The sequence below is a fragment of the Dipodomys merriami genome, unplaced genomic scaffold (assembly GCF_024711535.1).
Source record: "Dipodomys merriami isolate MVZ:Mamm:240054 unplaced genomic scaffold, mDipMer1.0.p SCAF_222, whole genome shotgun sequence".
NCBI lineage: Eukaryota > Metazoa > Chordata > Mammalia > Rodentia > Heteromyidae > Dipodomys > Dipodomys merriami.
The window spans coordinates 1,752,168-1,775,301 of NW_027203627.1; the positions used below are offsets into that span (position 1 = coordinate 1,752,168).

Below are 23,134 nucleotides of genomic sequence, written 5' to 3' on the forward strand. Positions count from 1 at the left end.
AATGAAAAAGTAGAAATTAATTTAAAGAGGAATAGGAAAGAAATACAAAACTTTAAAATTATGTTTGAACTTTAGAATAAATTTTCAAGCTACCTCTTTGTGTTGAGGAAGCACTATGTATGTTTTACTTTTAGATAGTAAAGGCACTGTAGGTTTAATTTTGATTGAAAGTTTAATTTTCTTAATCAGGGAAGGAAGCAAAAGAATGGTGGAAAGTTTGTATGGGAAGTTTTTACAGGACATTCAATATTTCTGTTCAGTAAAATTACATGGACTTTCTTCTCCCCCCCCCCCCATTCTGGGATTTGAATTCAGTGTCCTGTACTTGGTAGGCAGGTGCTCTACCATTGAGTCATGCCTCTGGCCCAACTAAGTGATTTCTTCTTTTTTTTGTCAGATATGGGGCTTGAACTCTGGGCCTAAACTCTGTCCCTGTGCTCTTCAGCTCAAGGCTGGCATTCTACCGCTTAAGCCACAGTGCCACTTCCGGTTTTCTAGTGGTTTATTGGAGATAAGAGTCTCACGGAGTTTCCTGCCTGGGCTGGCTTTGAACCTCTATCCTCAGATCTCTGTGTCCTGAGTAGCTAGGATTACAGGCGTGAGCCACCAGTGCCTGGCCCAACTAAGTGATTTCCATAAGGATTATTTTATATTATGCTTTAGGCCTTAGGCTATATTGTACAAAATACGAGAAGATGAAATCTGGACAGTTCCTTTGAGTGTACTAGAGGCTTATGGGTAGTAGAGCCATTCTGATTTGTTCTACTGTCCCTAGTGGATATGGGCACAAACTGATTTGGTGAGACAATTTTAATTTTTCAAAAATTAGCTGAAAATTGAGCTGTTACTTTTATATGCATAAGATTTTCTGGGAGCTATCTCATGGGTTTCCAATGATTATATTTGTATATACCTATAATTTAGTAGCCTTCTAAGTACTATATAATTTGACTGGTTTTGAACTTAAAATAATTTCTGTAGCTTAGGCTTGCTTATTTGGGATGAAGAGAAACAAAGCTTGGTATTCCTCTTCTAATTATAATTATATTCCTAGAAATGGCTACAATGACAATGTCTGATTTAATGTTTCTTAGCAACCAGCTTTCAGTTATTAATGTGTATGTGTGGTACTGAGGTTTGAACTCAGCCTCATGCTTACTAATCAATTATCCTTCAGCCCTTTTAAATTCTGGTTGTTTTTGGAAAGGGGGTTGTATTTTTGCCTCAGGCTAGTCTTGGACGACAGTCCTACCTGCCCCTCCAGTAACTAGGATTATAATCCTGTACCATTATCCTAGCTCTCACATAATTTTTTCAACAGTTATGTTTTGCTGTGATAATATACACAAAATGTATACCACTAAGTTGATTTTAATAGGAATTTCATTAGATTTTAGCAGTTTCTTGTATTCATGATCATTCCATTCTCTTCAGTTCTAAACAACCACTAATCTACACGGTTGAATCACCATTTCTGGCCATTTCATGTTAGTGGTATTATAAAATACCACAAATTATTATTTTTTTGAAACTTAAAAAATTGTCTTTAGTTGTACAAATGGATTTCAATTCAAGAAATTGATAAATTTGTAAGTACAATGCATCTTTTTTGTGGGGGGCGCCTGAACTCTGGGCCTGGGTGCTCTCCCTCAGCTCTTCAGCTCAAGGCTAGCACTCTACCACTTGAGCCACAGTGCCACTTCGGTTTTTTTCTTTTTGATTATGTGGTGCTGAGGAATTGAACCTAGGGCCTCATGCATGCAAGGCAAACGCTCTACCACTGAGCCACCTTCCCAGCCCCTAAAGAAACATTTCTTAGGGCTTATCCAAGACTTTCTGAGTCAGTCTGTATGCTATGGAGTTCAACAATCTAACAAGCCTTGGGGATGATCCTGAGCCATACCAAATTTACAAATACTGTATTAAATGTAGCTGGCATTAGTTGAATTTTCTTTGGAGGGGAAGGGAGGCAGTTTGGGGCTTGAACTCAGGGCCTGGGCACTGTCCCTTAGCTTTTTTGTTTAAGACTAGCACCCTACAGTCACTAGAGCCACAGCGCTAATTCTTGCTTTTTTGTTTATGTGGTACTGAGGAATCAAACCCAAGGCATCATGCATGCTAGGCATGCACTCTACCACTAAGCTACGTTCCCAGTCTCCAATTTTTTATTTTTGTAACTTTAAAAAATTCTTTCTGAGTGGGCTGGGAAGGTGGCTCAGAGTTCAGGCCCCATGACCAGACCTCCCCCCCCCAAAAAAAAATTACTTCTGATTTCTCTGATTTTAAGACATTTTGTAAAATATTTATATACACGTATGTATATATATACACATTCTTACAGTTTTATAGGGCACTTGTGTAGACCATTGTTACTTCTTTTTTTTTTAACAGTCTTGGAGATCCAATGAGATCCTAGTTCATACAAGGCAACTGCTCCTCCAGCATTAGGTTACTATTTTAAATTTAAAAGTGACTATTCTTTCCCCAACATTAAAAAATGGAGAACTTTTATTTTCAATGCTGAAGATTAAACCTAGGGTCTTGAACTTGCTGAGCAGTGTTACCACTTGGAAGCATATGTAGCCCAAAGTCTGTATTTAAATCACAGCATTACACTGGGTACCTAAACTTATTAGGTATTACTTGGTTAATTAGGTATTAAGATGGTTAAGGGGGAAAATGAGGCTATTAATAATCAAGAAATTAATGCCTGGGAAGGTAGCTCAGTGGTAGAGTCCTTGCCTGCACGAGGCCCTGGGTTCCTCAGCACCACTTAAGCACCACATAAGCAAAAAAAGCTGGAAGTGGCGCTGTGGTTCAAACGGTAGAACGCTACCCTTGAACTGAAGAGCTGAGGGACAACGCCCAGGCCCAGAGTTCAGGCCCATGACTGACCAAAATAAACAAATTAAGATATATTCAAATTTAAAAATACCTGCTTTAATAGCTAGGATATGGAAACAACCTAGATGCCCCACCACAGATGAATGGATCCAAAAATTCTGGTATCTATACACAATGGAATATTATGCAGCCATTAGAAATGACAAAATAATGGCATTTGCAGGGAAATGGATGGAGCTAGAAGGAATCATGTTGAGCGAGGTAAGCCAAGAAAGAAGAGACAAATGGTACATGGTCTCCCTGATAAGCGGATGCTAAATCCAAAACGTTAGGCGATATGACAAAACTAGCAGGGCTTAAGAAACAAAGAACTCCCACTCATCTGGTTGAACCACTACTAAATATCCCAATGCTGCTGATCACATATATGGTATATAACATATGAACACCGTTATATGTTACAGACTGTGATAGACAATTTGCTCCAGGAAAGTTAGAATGAACTTGTGACTTTAAATGAACATCATTATTCCACAATACTGTGAATTTCAGAAATTATTTAATCACTTAATCAAAATTAAAAAAAAAGAACCTTGGGGAAGGGAGGGAGGGGAGGATGGTAGGGGGAAAACAATGGAGGGGGTAACAATGTTCAAGAAGAAGTGTACTCAATACCTCACTCATGTAACTGTAACTCTCTGTATAGTACCTTTACAATAATAATAATTAAAAAAAACCTGCTTTAAGCTGGGTGCCGGTGGCTCACAACTGTAATCCTAGCTACTCAGGAGGCTGAGATCTGAGATTCGTGGTTCAAAGCCAGCCCAGGCATGCAAATCCGTGAAAATCTTTTTTTTTTGGGAGGAGGGGGGGTCAGGTCGTGGGGCCTGAACTCTGGGCTTGGGCGCTGTTCCTCAGCTCTTCAGCTCAAGGCTAGTGCCACATCGCTACTTCTGGCTTTTTTTCTTTTTGCTTATGTGGTGCTCAGGAATCAAACACATTGCCTCATGCATTGCAAGGCAAGTGCTCTACCACTGAGCCACCTTCCCAGCCCCAAGTCTGTGAAAATCTTATCTCCAATAAACCACCAAAAAACTGGAAGTGGCACTGTAGCTTAAGTGGTAGAGCTCTAGCCTTGAGTTGAAGAGCTGAGGGACAGCGCCCAAGCCCTGAGTTCAAGCCCCACGACCTCCCCCCCCCCGAAAAAAAAAATAAAACTACCTGTTTCATAAAAATTTAGTGGCATTTTTATTTCAAAGTATACTTTAATGTTTTTGATCTTCAGTGTTTTTTTTTTTTTTTGCTAGTCCTAGAGCTTGAACTGAGGGCCGGGGTGTTGTATTCAAGGTTAGCAGCACTCTACCAGTTGAGCCATAGATTCATTTCTGGAGGTCAGAGTTTTATAGACTTGCCTGCTGGTCTGGCTTCAAATTGTGATCCTCAGCTCTCATCCTCTCAGCTTACTTAGTAACCAGGATTATAGGCAGGAGCCACTGGTGCCCAGCTATTATCAGTGTTCTTTTAAGTATACCATTTACATTTGCAAAGTCAGTACCTCCCAAAAGCTTGGAGAGTAAAGTCATGGGTTGATGATGAATTTGCTTTGTAACACTTGACACAGGATTTAATACAAGTCGATTACAGCAGTCACATTTGCCTATTTTATGTGACTTTCAGCAAATTCCTTACATTTGTGTCCTTCTGAATTTGTAAAATAGGGATTTCATCTATCTTAGAACTTTAGGACACAGCTAAGGTGCTTTCATAAATAATTAATTAGACTAATGCTAAGTATGTGTTGAATGAAATGCCAGTAAGAACTGTATGGCTTTGAAAGGCTTGTTTTGGGAGCAATACTTGCTGGGATTTATAAATTAATAGTAACATTGCATATATTTTTTTCTAAGGCTGTTATTGTAGTGTTACTAAGTTTAGATCAGCTCAGTTTGAATTTTGCTGACTAGTTTTGCTAATTGAGAGAATGTCTTCGAACTCTCCAAACTCTTGAAAATTTAGTCATACTTTTCTGCTTTTATCTCTTATTAATGTTCAACTTTAGAAACTTAAAAAATACTATATAGTATATGTAGTGTATAGTATGCATATAATTTTTTTTAAATTTTTTATTGTGAAGATACTATACAGAGGGTTACAGTTACATGAGCAAGGGAGCGAGTACACTTCCTATTGAGCATTGCTACACCCTCCATTGTTTTCCCGCTAGCATCCCTCATCTCCCTAACTTCCCCGAGGTTCTTTTTTTTTTAATTGTGATTAAGTGATTACATAATTTCCCAAATTTCACAGTATTGTGGAATAATGATGCTCATTTAAAGTCACAAGTTCATTCTAACTTTCCTGGAGCAAATTGTCTATCGTGGTCTATAACATATAACGGTGTACACATATGCATATAATTTTTAATTACTGTAAATTTACAGAGATTTCATAGTTGTATTTTCATACATGCATATAATATACATTGTTGAAATTATGTTCATTTTTTTTGGGAGAGGGTTAGTTGTGGGAATTGAACTCTGGGCCTGGGCTCTGTCCCTTAGCTCTTCAACTCAAGGCTAGTGATCTGCCACTGGACCCACCGTGTTACTCCAATTTTTTGCTGATTTATTGGAGATTAGAGTCTCAATAGACTTTCTGGCCTGGGCTGGCTTTGCACTGTAATCCTCAGATCTCAGCCTCCTGAGTATCTAGGATTACAGGCATAGCCACTGGCACCCAGCTTGTCCTTTCTCCTTCTGCTGGTCGTCTTTCCCCATCATTCTACCTTTTACTGTCATAGCATCTATTTATTTATTGAGCCAAGCCTGGGCCTTCACTCAGGGCTTGGGCACTGTCTCTGATTTCTCTCTCTCTCTCTCTCTCTCTCTCTTTTTTTTTTTTTTTTTTGCTCATGGCTTGTACTTTACCGTTTGAGCTGTAGTTCCACTTTGGAATTTTTGGCAGTTAAAAGTCTCATGATCCTCAGCTCTTACCCAACATGTTAGGATTACAGGTATGAATCACTCCTGCCTGACTTGTTATAAAATTTTAGTAAACATCCTTTTTAAGATTTGTTTCATATTTTGTGATTTTATAATAGGTAAATGAAGCAGCAAGTTAGAGTTGATAAGTTGAAAATGAAACGTTTTGTTTAGAAAATACTACTTAATAAAGATAAATGACTTGATCTTGATGTCCTTGTGTCTGATAGGCCTTCATATTTTGATTATGGCCCCTTTGGTTTGACTTAAAAGTTCTAAGTTTGGGCTGGGAAGATGGCTCAGTGGTAGAGTGCTTGCCTTGCATGCCTGCGGCCCTAGGTTCGATTCCCTAGTACCACATAAGCAAAAAGAAAAAAGCCGGAAGTGGCGCTATGGCTCAAGTGCAGCGCCCAGGCTCAGAGTTCAGGCCCTATGACTGGACCCCAAAAAAAAAAAAAAGTTCTAAGTTTGTGGTGACTTTGTGTGGGCTTTCTTATGGGCATCCATACTGTTTAGTAAAAAGGTAAAATCTGAGACATAACTGCTTTTCTATATATTTGCAAAAGAACTTCAATCCACATAAGTTTACTGTTAGATTTGGAATTTACTGCTTAATTTTCTCATTGCTTTTAAAAAGCAAATAATAAAAGGAAAGTTCTACAATTTAACCACTAAAGAGAAAGAATAATATTTTTATATTTTAGAATTTCTAAACCTGTTGTGTTCTGATTTTTTTTCCTCTGAACTTTCACAATTTTCCTTCCTTCATTCCTTCCTTTCTCTCTCCCTTTCCTCTCTCCCTCCCCTCTCTTCTTTCCTTCTTCCCTTTCCTCCCTTCTTTCCTCCCTTTAATCTCTTTCTCGAGCTGGTACCAGTACTTGAACTCAGGGCCTAGGCATTTTCCTTTAGTGTTTTTGTTTTTGGTGCAAGGCTGGTGCTCTTATATTTGAGCCACAGTTTCACTTCTGCCTTTTTGATAGTTAATTGTAGATAAGTGTTTCATGGCCTTTTCTGCTTGAGCCTCCTGAATAGCTAAATTACAGGTGTGATCCATGGGTTCCTGGCTTCACAATTTTTTTGTATTTGCTATCAAAATGTAATTAGATTATGTCCTATTTCCATTTTGCATATAAAACACTTTTTGTAGGCCATTTGAAAATGGAACATTTCTAAGAGAAAACCATAGCCACAGCCACCATAAGGTGTTCCTTGGTAACTAGCAGTGCGGTCTCTAGGCTAATTTATGTACTATTCAGGAATCTTAGGGGATTGTATCCCCATGGAGAGTTATTTTGTTCATCAGCTTTGTTTTTGACTTATCAGTCTTGAGCATATTCTTTACCCCACCTATACTTCGAATTGATTGTGAAGATCAAACATTGAGCAGTATATTTACTGTTACAATATTTATTTTATTTTTTTGTGTGTGCTGATGCTGAATATTGAATTCAAGGTCTTATACTCTTGCTTGGCTTTTTCAGTGGCCTGGTGTGTGCTACTACTTGAGCTACATCTGCACTTCCAGGATTTTTCTCGTTAATCGGAGAGTCCCTTGGACTTTTCTGCCTGGCTGGCTTCAAATCAACATCAGACTGAGCCTCCTGAGTAGCTAGATTACAGGCATGAGCCACTGGTCCCAGACTCTTAAAATATTGCAGCCTCCTGGCTACTTAGGAGAACTGAGATCTGAGTATCTTGGTTTGAAGCCCAAAGAAAAGTGCTTGGGAATCCCAATTAACCATCAGAAAAGCAGATTGGAGTGTGTGACTCAAGTGATGGAACACCAGCTGTGAGCAGAAAAAAGACAGCAAGAGTATGAAGCCTTGCCTTGAGTTCAAGCCCTCACTATTGGCACAGAAAAAGTGCTCAAACAATAGATTGATAGGTCCATTTAGCAAAATGTATTAAATAATTACTGGCATGAAAATGTGTTCATATTTAATTAGAAGTATATAATGATGTTTAAATTAGGTACTTTCTGTTTTTTCACAGTACTAGAGTTTGAGCTTGAGCTTTGAGGCATTGAGCCTGGTTCGTTTGCTTGGCTGGTTCTCTACCACTTGAACCATGCTTCCAGATCATCTCTGCTGGTTATTCAGACTTGGTGATTTTTTTTCTCCCCAGCCTGGCTTTGTCCAGTTTGGGGGAGAAGTTTTTTTTTTTTTTTTTTTTTTTTTTTCGTTCGTGGGGCTTGAACTCTGGGCCTGAAAAGCCTGTTCAATTAAACTGAATGAGACCAGGTGCTGGTGATTCCTGCCTCTAATAGCCACATGAGGCTGAGATCTGAGAATTGAGGTTCTTAGCCAGTCTGGGCAGAAAAGTTCATGAGAATCCCATTTTCAGTAAACAGTGGAGCTATGCCTCAAGTGGTCTAAAGCTGTAGCATTGGGCACAAAAGTTCAGGGACAGTGCCCAGGCTCTGAGTTCAAGGCCCAGGATCTGTACCAAAAAAAAAGTTCATGTAAATGAGTTGGTGTTATGGATCTAGGAACTCATTACTGAATTAATAAAGTATATCAGATTGACATGTAGTTCTGTGGTTTAGTGCTTGACTTGTTTCTGTGAGACCTGGATGCAATCCTTAGTACTGTAAACGAAAAAAAAAAAAACAGTAGTATTTGGAATAAAATATAGCCTACTTTATCCCTACCTCTAAACAGAAAACATTTATTGTTCTGCAAAGAAATGGAACCTAAAAATATTTTAGAAGCCAGGTGGCTGGTGTTTCACACCTATACTCCTAGCTATTCAGCCTGAGATATGAGGATCAAATTTCTAAGACAGCCTGGAAGAAAAGTCTGTGTGGCTCTCTTGTGTTCCAAGCTGGAAGTGGAACTATGGCTATAGTAGAGTGACTGTAGCCTTAAGTAAAAAAGCTAAGCAATAGTGGGAGGCTCTGACTTCAAGCCCAAATATCTGTATACATACTTCCCCCAAAAAGACTTTTCCAACATTTGTTCTGCCAGTACTTAGAGCCTTCTCATGTGTTGGTAAGATTGTGTTCATTGAAATGAATTCATCAGACTTTATATCCTTGTCTTCCCTTTAATTTGTATTTTATGAAATGCATCATATAATAGTGTTATTTTAGTAATGCACTATGTATATATTTATTTGAGGTTGCATTGCACTTATTATCTTCTTCTGTTTTAGTGCTTTTTTAGGACCAAAGGATATATTTCCTTACTCAGAAAATAAGGAAAAGTATGGCAAACCAAATAAATAAAAAGGTTTCAATGAAGGCTTATGGGAGATAGATAACAATCCAAAAGTGAAATTTTCAAGTGTACAGGTGAGTCATTGGATACCCACTTAGTTTAGTATTATTTATTCAGTCTTGGAGGAAAAAATACCATCATAGCTAGAGGAAAATAAGATGGCATTTAAGACTCTTAGTAATTTTGGATTAAATTGTGTTCTTATTTATGGAATAAACTTTGACTTTTTATGTCTAGATGAACTACTGAAATTATTATACTGCTAATGAGACCTCAGAAAACTGAGAAATGCTTGGTTATTTACTCCTAAGAATAAAGTTTAATATATTAGATTTAAAGCCATATATACTGTCTTTTTTTTTCTTTCTTTCTTTATTTTTTGTCAGTTGTGGGACTTGAACTCTGGGTCTGTGCACCATCCCTGAGCTCTTCAGCTTAACGCTAGAGCTCTACCACTTGAGCCACAGCACCACTTCCAGTTTTCTGGTAGTTAATTGGTGATAGAGTGTCAGGGACTTCCCTTGCCCAGGCTGGCTTTGAATCTCGATCCTCAGATCTCAGCCTCTTGAGTAGCTAGGATTACAGGCGTGAGCCACCAGTGCCTGGCTTCTACTATATTAGCTCTCAGACATTTCCATACATGCATACAAATCGTTGAAAATAAGTTTTATTCTATTTTCATACATGTGTAAAGTACTTAATTTGCCCTCTCCTTGGCCCTCTTCCCTCCTGCTAGTACCTGATCACCCAGAAGAGCCTATATTACTTTCCTATCATTCATTTTTTTAAGTGTGTATTACACAAAGGAATTTTGCCATGTTATTTCACATATATACATATATGCTATGTTCAGTTCAGGATATTTTTTTGGAGGGGTCAGTTGTGGGGCTTGAACTCTGGACTTGGGTGCTGTCTCTGCGCTCTTCAGCTCAAGGTGACAGACCAGGGGGTTGTGTGTGTGTGTGTGTGGTGTGTGGTGAGTGTGCGAGTGTGAGTGTGGGTGGTGGGTGGTATGTGTGAGCGTGAGTGGTGTGTGTGTGATGTGATTGAGTGTGTGTGTGGTGTGTGTGGTGTGATTGAGTGACTGAGCGTGTGTGGTGTGTGTGTGGTGTGGTATGAGTGTGAGCATGTGGTGTGAGTGTGGTGTATGTGGTGTGAGTGGTGTGATTGTGAGCAAGCATGTGTGGTGTGTGTGATTGAGTGTGAGTGTGGTGTGTGTGGTGTGATTAAGTGAGTGAGCATGTAGTGTGTGGTACTTTTGGTGTGTGGTGAGTGTGAGCGTGAGTGGTGTGGTATGACTGTGTGGTGTGAGTTTGGTATGACTGAGTGTGGTGTGAGTGCTGTAGGTGTGGTGTGGTGTGATCATGTGTGGTGTATGTGAGTGAGCATGTATGGTGTGTGTTGTGTGGTGTATGAGCATGTGTGGTGTGTGGGTGGTGTGATTTGAGTGAGCGTGTGTAGTGTGATTGTGAGTGTGAACATATGTGGTGTGAGTAAAATGGGTGGTATGATTGAGTGTTAGCATGTGTGGTGTGTGGTGTGAGTGGTGTATGGTGTGTGAGTGAGCGTGTGTGTGGTGTAATTGACTGTGAGCGTGTGGTGTGTGTGGTGTGATTGAATGAGCGTGTGTGGTGTGTGGTGTGTGGAGTGTGACCGTGTGTGGTGTGTGTGATTGTGTGTGTGGTGTTAGTGTGAGTCATTCCATTGTCCTAGGTGCTGGGTGTGAATGTTGCCTTATGCTCCCGGCTGCTCTTCCGTGGCTCTTCAGGGAGCAGAGCACAGAGCTTGTGGGTCACCTGCTGCTCTGCACGGGGCCGGGGTCGTAGGGTCGCTGGGTCACGGGGATCAGCGGGGCCAGCCGGGCTGAGGGTTGGCAGGCCCAGCCTGGCCTTGGCTCCCACCCTGACTGCACCCAACGCCCACCACTCCGTGGTCCCCGCGGTACTGGAGGCAGAGGTTGGAGGCTCTCAGTTGGAGGCAGTCTGGACCAACTTCACCCTCATCTCAGAGAGACTGGTGAGGAGGGCACCTGGCACAGCAGGGAGGCTGGGTGGGGCCCTGTGCCTGGTGGGGGAGCTGCCTGGCCAGGCTCTGGGCCCGCCGCCCCCCTGGACAGGGCAGCAGGTGCTACTCCGCAGGTGGCCACTTGAGGGCGCTGTCTCCCCAGCCTGCAGAGCCGACAGAGGCCTTGTGCAGCCAGGATCCCATTAGTGGTGGAGGGGTGTCTGGTCCAGCGGGAGGGCGGCCCAGGTCAGGGAGTGACGGGCCAGCCGGGAGTGGGGAGGCCCACACGGTGGGGATGGAAGGGTGCGGTGGGAGCAGTGGGGGGTGTAGTGGGGGCGAGGTGTAGGGGGAGGTTCTGGGTGCAGCATGGGAGTTCTGCCCCTGATGACTTTCTTCTCTGCATAGCACCTGATGCCTGGCATTTCCTCAAATCATCTTCACAACACATAGGAGGTGGGCACCTCTGCAGCCCTATCTTTTTACACAAGAAGTTAAGTAATTCAGCATCAGGTAATCACGTGAACTGGCATTGACTTCAGGTCTGCCAGAGTTGGAGAACTTCGTCTCTTTGTTCCAAAGGAAATTGGACTATCTGTCTCCAGAATGTGGCTTTGCTCTGTTAAATGGCCCCAGGACTGGGAAGGTGGCTCAGTGGTAGAGCGCTTGCCTTGCATGCCTGAGGCCCTGGGTTCGATTCCTCAGCAACACATAAGCAAAAAGAAAAAAGCCGGAAGTGGCGCTGTGGCTCAAGTGATAGAGTGCTAGCCTTGAGCTGAAGGGCTGAGGGACAGCACCCAGGCCCAGAGTTCAGGCCCCATGACTGGACCCCCCCAAAAAAATCACCCCAATAAAGCTGTTGTCTTCACTTGAAAGGTTGGGGAATCAGGAGATACTTTAGGTGGGGCATAAAAGCCTGTGCAAACATAAAAGATCAACATTCTATTGTTGATATATATCATAGTAAGGACATTTTAAATGCAATGCAAACATAACACAGATTCCCTGCTGATGTTTCTAACTTAGTAATTTGTGAGTTCGACTTCTGAGCAGATCTTCATTGAGACACTTGAGTCATAGAGAAAAAATAACACTTGGCTTTGGAGTTCATCAACTTGGAAATTTTTTTTATATTTTTTTATTGTGAAAATACTGTACAGAGGGGTTACAATTACATGGGCAAGATAATGAGTACATTTATTATCAAGCATTGTAGCCTCCTCCTTTGTTTCCCCTTCCCATCCCTTCACATCCCCCTTTCCCCCAATCCTCCCCTCCCCCTCCCCACCGAAGTTGTAAAGTTCGTTTTCGACATGACAACTTGTACTTCTCATTGTCGCAATGGGTCCACCTGTATCCTCGTTTAAATGACTTGTTTTTCCCTTTCCCCTCCACAAATTATACCGACATCAAATACAGTGAAAGTAGGGGTTATAAAATGGGGGAGGGACATAGAAAGCAACAAAGAAATAATCTTATAAATGCGTTAGAAACAATCGCATGAAAGAAAACATTTGAATACATATCTTAGGGTTTATTTCCCTAACATTACCTCATCTGACTTTTTCTGCTTGACTCAGACATATACTAGATATTGCAAATAAGGGGAACCATGGGACCTATGTTTCTTTGGGCTTGGCTTACTTCACTTAATATAATTTTCAACTTGGAAATTTTATTATTTTACTTTGTGAAGACAAGGCCTTACACACATGGAAATGAGAAACTAATTCGTAAGTGTACAATTAAACAGACACAGTTTGTATGCAAGTGTACACAGATGTATTAACTGAAGTATGGTATTTGCAGGGGAGAATTCGGATGGTAAAATTCCTCAGGAAAACAAACTCATAGTCCAATGAAATGAATACCAGGAAACTGGCACTTTAAAGGTATGAGTAGGTCAAGGGGAGGGAGGGTGGATGAATGAAGAGAGGAAGGCAACCATAATACTTAACATGTATCCTGTGAAACCAAGAATTGAGAACAGGGCTGGTTTTGGGAGAGTTGGGAGAGAATGATGAAGGGGTGGCATGATCAAGGTGCATTGTATTTATAAACTGATGTGTGCCACCACTGATAACAAAACCACAATATAAAAGGGGCAGCGAACACTGGGAGACATTGGCATAGGTGAGAATTACCTGCCTGACCACTGATAGAACCACACAGGCACTTCAATGGGGAAAGCCATTTCACAGAAATCATCTCAGGGAGACAGTGAATGTTTTGTCTTTATGAGGTATGCAATATTTGGATGTCATAGAAAGGAAGGATTCGAGGCACGAGCAGGGGTGGTGGGGGAGGAATATGCCCGGTCCCTTCCTGTGCTGGTGAGGTGCAGTGGGACAGTAGGGTTGCGGTGGAGGCGTGGGGAGAGGAGGCTAGAGGAGACCTTGAATGTCACATTGAGGATGGGTTTTGTGCTGCAGCAGCAGAGGACTGTCAGGAGCACAGAGGGAAGATTTCCTCGGTGGTGCTGTGGAGGCAGAGACAGGAACCATAATACTAATTAGGCATTCATTGCTAATACGCTCATAGGAGTGGTGGCCAAGAGTAGGATGTGAGAGATGTGGAAAGTCAGTATGAAAGCACAGCTGAGTTACTCAAAGACAAATTTCCAAGTGGGTAATGAGAAAAGGAGAAACTCTCTGACACAAAAATAGAACAAGGTGAAGGAATTTGGTGGGGGCGGGTGGTTAAGAAGGTGCCTCTTTTGAGATAACAAACTTGCTTCTGGATGTAATGAGTTTTGATGTGCTGTTAGAATGTGACGTGTAGATGTCCACATATAAAATTGCCAAGTGCAGATATCTGAATTCTGATGATGTGAAGCCCTGGAGTGCCAACGTGAACCGTGAAACCAAGAGCTTCTGAAAAATTCAGGCCCCAAACGCTTTGAGATGTCAAACCTCAACCCGTCACTAAATTATTCACATTTGATTTTGTTCTCATAATGAACAGAGCAAAGAATCCGTTTTTTTCTCACAGATTTTTTTTGAAGTTGGCAAAAATAATGGATTTTAAAGAAGTCATCAATGATCACTGAACTTACTTGGTAGATTCTTTTTTTCTTTTTGGTGAGGAATGACTCACATACTAGAAAGTATAAAATCCAATGGCAAATATACACATGAGTCCCCCTATACGTACCACTCCCATCAGGAAATGGAATGCTTCCAGCACTCCAAAAAGTGCCTCATAAGTTAAGGTCTCTCCAAGATGCTACCTTCCAGAATGACTACCACTTTGAACAATATCCACTTAAGTTATTTTTATGCCTACAGCTCTGTATGAATTGAATCATACAATGATATATCACATACTATATATGATCTTGTATCTGTGGTAATATATATCTTTCTTTGGTTAAGATGCATTTTTCTAGTATAGTTCATGGAAACAAATCTGGAGACGTGGATGTAATTTACACTTATTGAGGAACCATGCCACCCTAGTACACTAGGCCATCGGCCGCACATAGGGACTTTGTCTGCATTGGTGTACACACACACACACACACACACACACACACACACACACACACACACACCCCACACAGACATAGGCTGAAGGCCCCTAGATGAGGTCATGGCAGACTCAGGCACTGGTTATGGCCCAGGTTTTACCCTCTTTTCTCAAGAGTGGGGGGAAGACTCTTACAACTCTCATGTGATCGTCTTAGGTCAAATGAATATTTTTATTTTACCCCCACTCTTGGTGTAGGGACAGGAAAGTTGTTTAGCCTTTGCAAACTGATTTTTTTATCTAAGTGCTGAAAAGTTAGTTTGCTCTTATAATAGCATAAATAAACACTCTTGGAGCGAGAGCTCAGTTTTATTCTTCCCTCTTCAGCAAAGCATTAAAAACAAAATCACCTCCATTCTAAACACAGAAACCTAGAATTACAGGAAGGACATCTCATTTATTTAATAGTGGTAAGGAAAATACTTTATGGAACAAGGACCAAGGACCTTAGATAAGGGGACTAGAGCCACAGCTTCCTGCAGCTGTGCAATGAGTTACAGGCAGGGAGGGAGAGGTGGAAGCCTTGCAATTATGTGCACAGAAACACCTTTCAGTAATCCAGGAGCTCAGGGCTGCCCAGCATGCTTTGTATTAGAGGCTGGGGACACCATATTTCTTTGTATCCTTAGAGTTTCTGTTGCCTTCTGAAACTGATACAACACAAATTGTTTGTGTGTGCGTGTATGTATGAAAGAGGAAGCACTTTAGTTCAAATGAGCACTTAATATTCGTAATTTGATCTAATTTTAATAAATTATATATGGGAAATACTGAATGGGCCACAAAATATTTTATTATTACTATTTTTTAAAATAAAATGTTTTTCTCCATTTCTTCTGTCCCACCTTCAATTTTTTGTTGCTTTTTTTTCTTATGAGCAAGAATTATATCTGCTCATATTCTCAAAAATTTATCTGCTTTAAAATGTTGAGAACATCAGGTCTCCTGTCAGTAAGCAGACAGGAGAAGTTAGGGAGAAGAGCATTGTTTGGAAAAGAAAACTTAGTCATCCTGTCACCTGAATGCATATTTGTGTACTGCTTAGATATTGCTGCTCCAAGTGATTCTGAACAGCTATTCAAAGGGTGCATTGGTATGTGACATTTCAGAGGGAGATGAAGCTTCAGTCCACAAAAGGACATATATTAATTGGGGATTTTACTTTATTTTGGCACAGAGTTTTAAAAAAAAAAATCACCTGGATGGATTTTAAGATATAGACAACGTTTCAGATCTGGTTTTGGAAGCCTGATTGAGAAAGTTCTTTCTCCCCAGCATTTAGGACAGCATGTTCTCTCTAAAGAAAGCTGTCTATTTTTCTTTTCTTTGATGGACCTTCAGTTTAGAACAGACACAAAGCTGGGAACACAACCCAAGGCAGAAAAAATTCACTCCTATGTACTGTTGGTCAGGTTGACTGTAGGACACAACCTCAAAGGTTATGGATCGGTGGTGGAGCCTTGTCCCTGCGTGAGCATGTTTTCTGGACTTTGGCTGGAGCTGAATTCCTGACTTCTGAAAGGAGGGATGGGTCTGGGTTTCTAGCGGGAACAGCCAATGGGAAGGAAGTAATATTCATTAAGAGTGTCTCAGGCAGGCCACACCAGTAAGGCATGCTGTTAACACACCCTCCTGCACACTGTTCGCCTGTGTTTGAAATCCTTCCAGGATACTGGGGTTACTTTTTTTTTCCAACCAGGAAGAATACATGATTGGATTCTTCTTTTTATCCCTTCCTTCCTTCCTTCCTCGCTTCCCTCCCTCCCTCCCTCCCTCACCCATCTCCCCCTCCCCCTGCTGCCCTCCTCTGGAGCTCTTCTTTCCAGCAGGAGCTTGAGAATAAGATTATTATCCAATCAACTCAACAGCAGCCCATGTCAGTGTCCACATGTGCATCTGAGACGAGAAGAGATTCATTTGTGACCTGGAAACTGAAGTCTGCTTAGGTCTGTAAATATGAATAAAGCCCATTCTCCTTAATGATGAAGGTAATCTCCAGTAATTTAATTGTCTTTCTTAACTAGTGGGGATAACCCATTTCTCTCCACCCCCCCCCCTCCTCTCACACAAAAACTATGCTTCTCATAGAGTGATCTTTACAAACACAGGGGAAATATGTCTTTTGGTTAATTGCATTTGAAGGAGCTTCCCCCCCCCCTTTTTTTTCTTTTTTGTATGAGATACTCTTCTTTCTCCACCACAAATTATGTGTTTTTCTAATAAATATTGTGGTGAGCTGCTTGGGCTCTTATGGGCTAACTGTGGAAGTGGTTGGTGTGTGTGGGATGTACTCCTGGCTTGGGTTAGCTTTGGTGAAAGTTGCTGCTTTGTTTGCTGCTACAGATGAAAGGCAGTTTCTTTCTGTTGCCGTTGTTTGTGGAACTTTGGTGGACCTGGAGTGGATTGTGAGACCCCCCTGCCAGCCCATCCCCTGTGAGCACAGAGCCGTTGTCTCTTTCCATGTGTCATGTGCATTTTCCAAAACATTCAGCCGTGCCTCTAAGAAAGAAGTACAGCTTCTTAAGATGGCCTAGGAATGGAGCTGTTTTCTTTTCAATATGGTTTTGGAAAGAAATTATAGATGGAAGGTAGAAATCAAGTTGTACAGAAGGACTTAAGTGTAAGCCAGGAATGCAAAGATTAGACTCACTGGTTTAGTTAGGGCAAATAACTTCACTTTGAATTATTTTCTTCTTTTGAGTGAAAAAAAAAGTAGATCTGTGTTGAAAGCAGTGTCTGAGGAGACCAGCTTATAACACACAGCAATTGCAGAGACAAGTTAGGTGACACCAAGAACAAGTGTGTCTAGGCAGTCCCTTTAAAAATACCCCAACCGAGGTTATGAAACCACACAGCTTCTTTGAGGAATAACGCATCCAGGGCTAAAGCAGCCTAATTTTATTCAAGGATTTGAAGAGTAAAAAGGGATTTGGTTCTTTAAAAAAAGGAAAAAAGAACAGCCGAGTGAGGATTATTGATCAGTGAGGGATTAAACATTTGCTGGAATACAAAGCATCAGGAATTATCAACATGGACATCACAGTGGCCGGCCATTCAGCACTTGGAAATGCAAACAGCCCAGTTTCCCACTGATCCAATGGCAGCAGCCTGGAGCTCTTGATTCCCTGTGTGTCTACCTTTGTACTCCCTGCCCCTGGACAGGGATGAGGAGATGGGTTAGGGGTGAAAGGAAACTAATCTTGCTCTTTTAACTTCTGTCTGTCTGTCCCTCTTGAGCAGGCCAAGCAGAGACCAGAGAGGGAAAGCACTGGGGAGCCTAGGAGAGGTCCTGAGGTCCAGAGAGGATCAGGAGATCTATCGGGAAACCTCAACTACCACTTCCTCCTGTTGCCAGGGCTGTGGTCCTGTCTGCTTGCCGGCCCGCACCTGCCTCTGTGGTTCACAAGGAAAAGGCACTTGGCACTTGTACAGCCGGCCCGAGGGAGTAGTGCTGAGGCCATCCCGCCCTTTCTGGTTTTGTCTTTTTCTTCCCCCGTCAGGTGCCACTGGCTTTGAACCATGTAATTGCATCAATAAGCCATCTCTGGGATGAGCGGTGTGTGTGTGTGTGTGTGTGTGTGTGTGTGTGTGTGTGTGTGTGTGTGTGTGTGTGTGTGTGTGTGTGTGTGGGTGGGTGGGTGTCTGTGTGTGTGTGTGTGTGTGTGTGTGTGTGTGTCTGTGTGTGTCTGTGTGTGTCTGTGTGTGTGTTCTACTGGCAGCCTGGCTCTGCCACCCTGCCTCCTGGAAGGGTTTGCAGGACTGAGGACATTGGTTTGGATCCTGAGGCTGATTTTTATCACCTCTGCATAAGGCTTAGCCTGTGAGGAGGGAAAGTGAGAGGGAGGGAAGAGGAAGTCTGACTTTGCACTTTCAAGAGCATGTGTGATTTTCCAGGATGTACATAATATACATTGAAGCATCTGTGTTGTGGGCTCCCAGAGATTTGCCTGTTCTCAGTGCCGATTCTTTGTGCACCCTGCATACATCCCACCTTTTGGACTGGGGGAGGCAGTGGAGGATGTTGTATAAGAGGACCAGTGTCCTGACCCACGTGCTGACTGGGTTAAAACAGGTGCACAGATACTTCAAGCTCCAGCCCACGTCTCTACCTACCCCTGGGCAGGAAGAGCCTAGGGTCACCGTCTGCCTCTTGGAGACTCAGTTTCCCCATCCACTGGGAAGTTTTTGATAAAGGCCTTTATTTTGGGTGCCACATTCTCATGCTGAGTCTCCTATTGCCTTCTGTTGTCAACTTGAGGAGCCTTTGAAACTTTGGGGGAGACGTTCCCATCTTTTTCTTCCTTCTTCTTTTCCATACATTGGACTGTGTTGCTATTTTCAGGCCACAAGTGATGAGACTGAAATGTAAGTGTCTTGATGTGCCAGGTGGGGACATCAGGCCACCTGGCTCAAAACCTGGAATTCTAGGACATGTTAACTGTCTGAACCACAGAGGTAGAGAGAGCACACACAGGGCCACACTCCCTGACCCGTGAATGTCACAGATGTGGCCGGGCCAGGCCTTGAGACCATGTCAACCCTGGTCCAGAGGAGAAAGGACACACTCCACCCACAGCTCTTTTTAGGGAGCTGGGATTGAGTTCCATCTGTAGAATCGCAAAGTGTTTCTGGGTTCGGAGCCACTCTTTCTCAGACGTCAAGTAAACACACACAAGGTTGCAATGAGGGTTATGCAAGCCTGTATGCTGGGGTTTGACTCAGGACAAGCCCTAAAATGAGCACATTTTGCTCATTTTTGCTGTTCAAAATTTTGGTGATCCTAGGGTTTAAACTCAGAGCCTTGCACTTGTTATACAGATGCTTTGCCACTTGAACCTTGCCTCTAGGTTCCTTTGCTTTCTGCCAATGTTGTATGACTGTGTCTGAATCCACCTCCTCTAGGTTCACCGGTGATGTGGGACTCCCGGGCCCATGTCACCGCACTGTTTTTCTCCCCCAGAAACAGTGTCTTGTGGACCTTTCTGCCCGGTCTGTCCTAGAACCTTGATCCTTCTAATGTCAGCCTGCTAAGTAGCTGAGATGATAGGTGCCAGCCACCAGCATGTAGCTGAGGATGTATTGTCCCTCTGTGATCCTACTGAGCCCAAACCTTAGATGCACCCAGTGATTGTGTTGGCGAATTGACATCATCGGATGAGCAGCATATATGGCTTATTTATTGACAGTCGAGGTCCAAGCCCTGACTAGGCCCAAAGCCTTAGCCTCACTCTTGGTCCATGGAGATGGAAGACTATCCAGGCAGATGTGTCTCAAAACAGCAATGCTGCTGAGTTTGGTGTGTGTGGTTGTTTGGGGTGTGTGTGGTTGGGGTATGTGTGGTTGTTTGGGGTGTGTGTAGTTGTTTGGGAAGTGTGTGGTTTGGGATGTGTGTGGTTGTTTGGGGTGTGTGTGGTTGTTTGGGATGTGTGTAGTTGTTTGGGATGTGTGTGGTTGTTTGGGATGTTTATGATTGTTTGGGGTGTGTGTGTGTGGTTGTTTGGTGTGTGTGTGTGGTTGTTTGCGGGAGTGTGGTTTGGTTTCCTGCTCATCAGCCTTGGTGGGTGCCATCTTCTCCCCTCCCCATAGGATGCTCTCTGCTCACAGTGGTGTGACCTGTACCCCTCTCTATTCTCAGTGTTTAACCTGTACCTCCTCTCTGCTCTTGGTATGACTCTATCCCCTCTCTGCTCTTGGTAGTGTGACTTGTATCCCTTCTCTGTTTTTGGTGTGACCTGTACCCCCTCTCTGCTCTTGGTGTGACCTGTACCCCAGGGCTAATTTAGGACATTGGGATTTAGAATGCAGTTGGAGATGGGAAGGAGAGGGGACTGGAGAGGGAGGCTGGGAGAAGAGTTCTGGTCCCACACCTGCTCGCTGCTCCTCAGGACACCTCTGTGCACTCCACAGGGCCACTGTGAAGCCTGATGGGGAGGAGCTCTATTCTGGCTGTCCAGGGCCCCGCGGAAGGAAAAGCAAGGGAGGAACGCGCTTGAAAATAACATCGTGACTGTTCATGGGGTAGAGTTCTGCTTTTGCCAGCTTCATTTTTAATGAAAGGATGGAAATGTCCAGAGGCAGGGTGGTGACTAATGGAGTTGCATTGTCCTCTTCTTATTGGAGTTTCAACAGCAGGGCATCCAAGCTCACTCTCTGAGACTGCATTCACGCCAATGTGCAATATGAAATGGAGTTCCTTCCGCATTCACCTCTCTCTAGTCCTAGGCCTGGAGCAGCAACTTAGTCTTCACCTGGTCTGATTTGATGGAATGATTCTCCAGCGCCCACTCCTTTTCTTATGTTGACAGTGGTAGTGGTGGGGGGGAACACAAATTTACATGACAAAGGACATAGTTCACCTTTTTCACCTGGGAAGTACTTGTGTTTGTTTTCTGGGTAGATAAACTACATTTAAATGGCATGATGGATTAAATAAAGTGTTATCTTTATTTCCTTACCATTGTTAAGGACTAAGTACTTCTGGGTTTTCTTTTTCTTTTTTCTTTTTTACTATCTGGCAGCAAAAATGCCAGCTCAAGTAGAAGTGTGGTTCAAGTGGTAAAATGCCAGCTTTGGAAGAAAACACTAAGGAAGAGCATGAGGCCACCAGATTGAAGTCTAGGCTTCCAGTCCCAGAGGCAGGCTGTGAGTCACAGCCCATTGGGGTCACCCAGCCCAGCACTGCGTAACAGACAGTGAAAGGGTCAGGACATGACTGCCATCATTTTGTTTTTCTTTGCATGCTAGGCTTTGAAGTCAGGGCCATGCCCTTACTAGACAGAAGTTATATCATCTGAGCAATGCCTCCGGCCCTTTTTGCTTTATTTATTTTTCAAATACGGCTTCCAGGCTGACCCATCAGCACCTCTCATGCATACTTGGATCATTAATGTCAGCTGCCCATGGCACTCATTCTCCCTCCCCCCCCCAACTCCATGGAGTCCTGCTGGAGGCTCACGGCAGACACATCCTCATGACTGCTGTAAATGGAAGGGACCCTGGTCATCAGCAAATGGCAGTGTGAGGCCAAGCAAGGTCAGAACTGGTCAGGAATCAGGACTGGTAATGACTCTGTGCTTAGGGGCAGGCATAGCTCCTGATGAGTGGGTGGAGGACTGGACTATGTAGCTTCAGTCTATCTGTTTTCAGGCAGTGACTATCATAGACACATTTGGATTTTGTGAGGTTTTTGAGCAGTGAGGATGGAAATCAGCTTGAGGCACAGCTGTGGACAGGTTGGTTGGTCCGTCCCATGTGCCTGGGACACCTTAGCTTGCTTTGGCACCTAGGTAACAAGTTGCCCTTATGACGTAAGTTTATGATTTTCTCAAGTAGAGACTATACTAAACTCCACGAAGGCACAAGGCTTGACTTGTTCTGGCCACAACTAGTTCCTCCTATTGTCTCCAGACAGAGCAGCAGCTCCACAAATAAGGGATTGGAGGGGGGCATGGGGAACGAGAAGGAAGGGGTGGCGTCGCCCAGGAAGCATTGTACTTGTAACCTGACTTCTGGAATTGTTACCCTGGGTGCAACCCCATCAAAATACTAATAAAAAAGTCATGTTTTCTTATTTGTTATGAACAAATAAGAAAAATAATTTTAAACAACCACACTCTATAACCCATAGATAATTACTTCTATTTTTGTTTTTAAGAAACAATCATTGTTGGAGAGTTTTCTTTGAAATACAAAAACTCTTCTTGGAAGCTTATCTGTGTATTAGACAACAGAGCCCCTAAGTTTGAGTTTGCAAAGACTTGGAAATGGAGACTTTCAGGATGATTGCACTCCTCCCGCGCAGTGTGTTTCCATACCCATGCATTCCCACAAAAATTTCCTCCAGTCATTTTTGGCACTCTAATCTTTGCTACCTAGTTTAGAAAACAAAAGTTGGGGAAAGTCATGTGAAGTGAAAGTTGTGCTTTTCTGTATATGGTTAAAGAAATCTTCCTTTGGGAACTGCCTACATTTCTTTGCTGTTTTCGGCAAGTTCTCCTGGCTCTTGCTGCTCTCTTTCTTCCTTAGAGGATTCTGTAAGGTCTATCCATCATCCAGTTACCAAAATGCACCTCACTGGAGAAGGAAAAATAGTTGGCGTAGCTGAGTGTTTGAAAGGAAATAGGAGAAAAGACATGCCTCCACACATCGAACCATCTCTGATGCGCTTTTGGAAATTCATAATGACAGATGGGTTGGGGAGAAGGAGACACACTCCACAGTGGGCTTCCTTTCAGATCCAGAGCTCCTTCCAAGGTGTTCTGAGCTATTCTTAGCAACTGGGGCTCCACACATTCACCCCGCCCCCCCCCCAGAAGAGAAGACTGCTTAAGGAAGCTTTATTGCTTAGCATTTTGCTCCAAACAAAAGCCAAACCAGGCAATGCAGGAATAGATGTGGAGAAATCTAGACGTCTATTTCATAGAACTTGAAGGACCAAGGCACCTGACTTCTCAGGACCTGTGCTTCTTCAGTCCTCTGATAGGAGTGAGAAGTTCTTTCTCACTCATCAATTCTTTCAGAATTCTCTGAAAGAAGTGATGAAAATATTCGTAGGGAATGGTG

The 23,134-nt window shown here is 42.8% G+C and overlaps 1 long non-coding RNA gene across 3 annotated transcripts; it reads left to right on the forward strand.

Annotated features, from left to right (window-relative positions):
• Positions 1-9,049: 9,049 nt before the first annotated feature.
• LOC138835018 (uncharacterized) lies at positions 9,050-21,138 on the forward strand. Of its 3 annotated transcripts, XR_011374355.1 has the most exons (6): positions 9,050-9,117; positions 12,854-12,936; positions 16,402-16,518; positions 16,916-17,005; positions 17,813-18,093; positions 20,480-21,138. It is a non-coding gene; the product is annotated as an uncharacterized lncRNA (long non-coding RNA). The 3 variants fall into 3 exon arrangements; XR_011374353.1 differs by lacking the exon at positions 9,050-9,117 and having other exon boundaries at positions 12,626-12,936; XR_011374354.1 differs by lacking the exons at positions 9,050-9,117; positions 16,916-17,005; positions 17,813-18,093 and having other exon boundaries at positions 12,626-12,936.
• Positions 21,139-23,134: the final 1,996 nt, after the last annotated feature.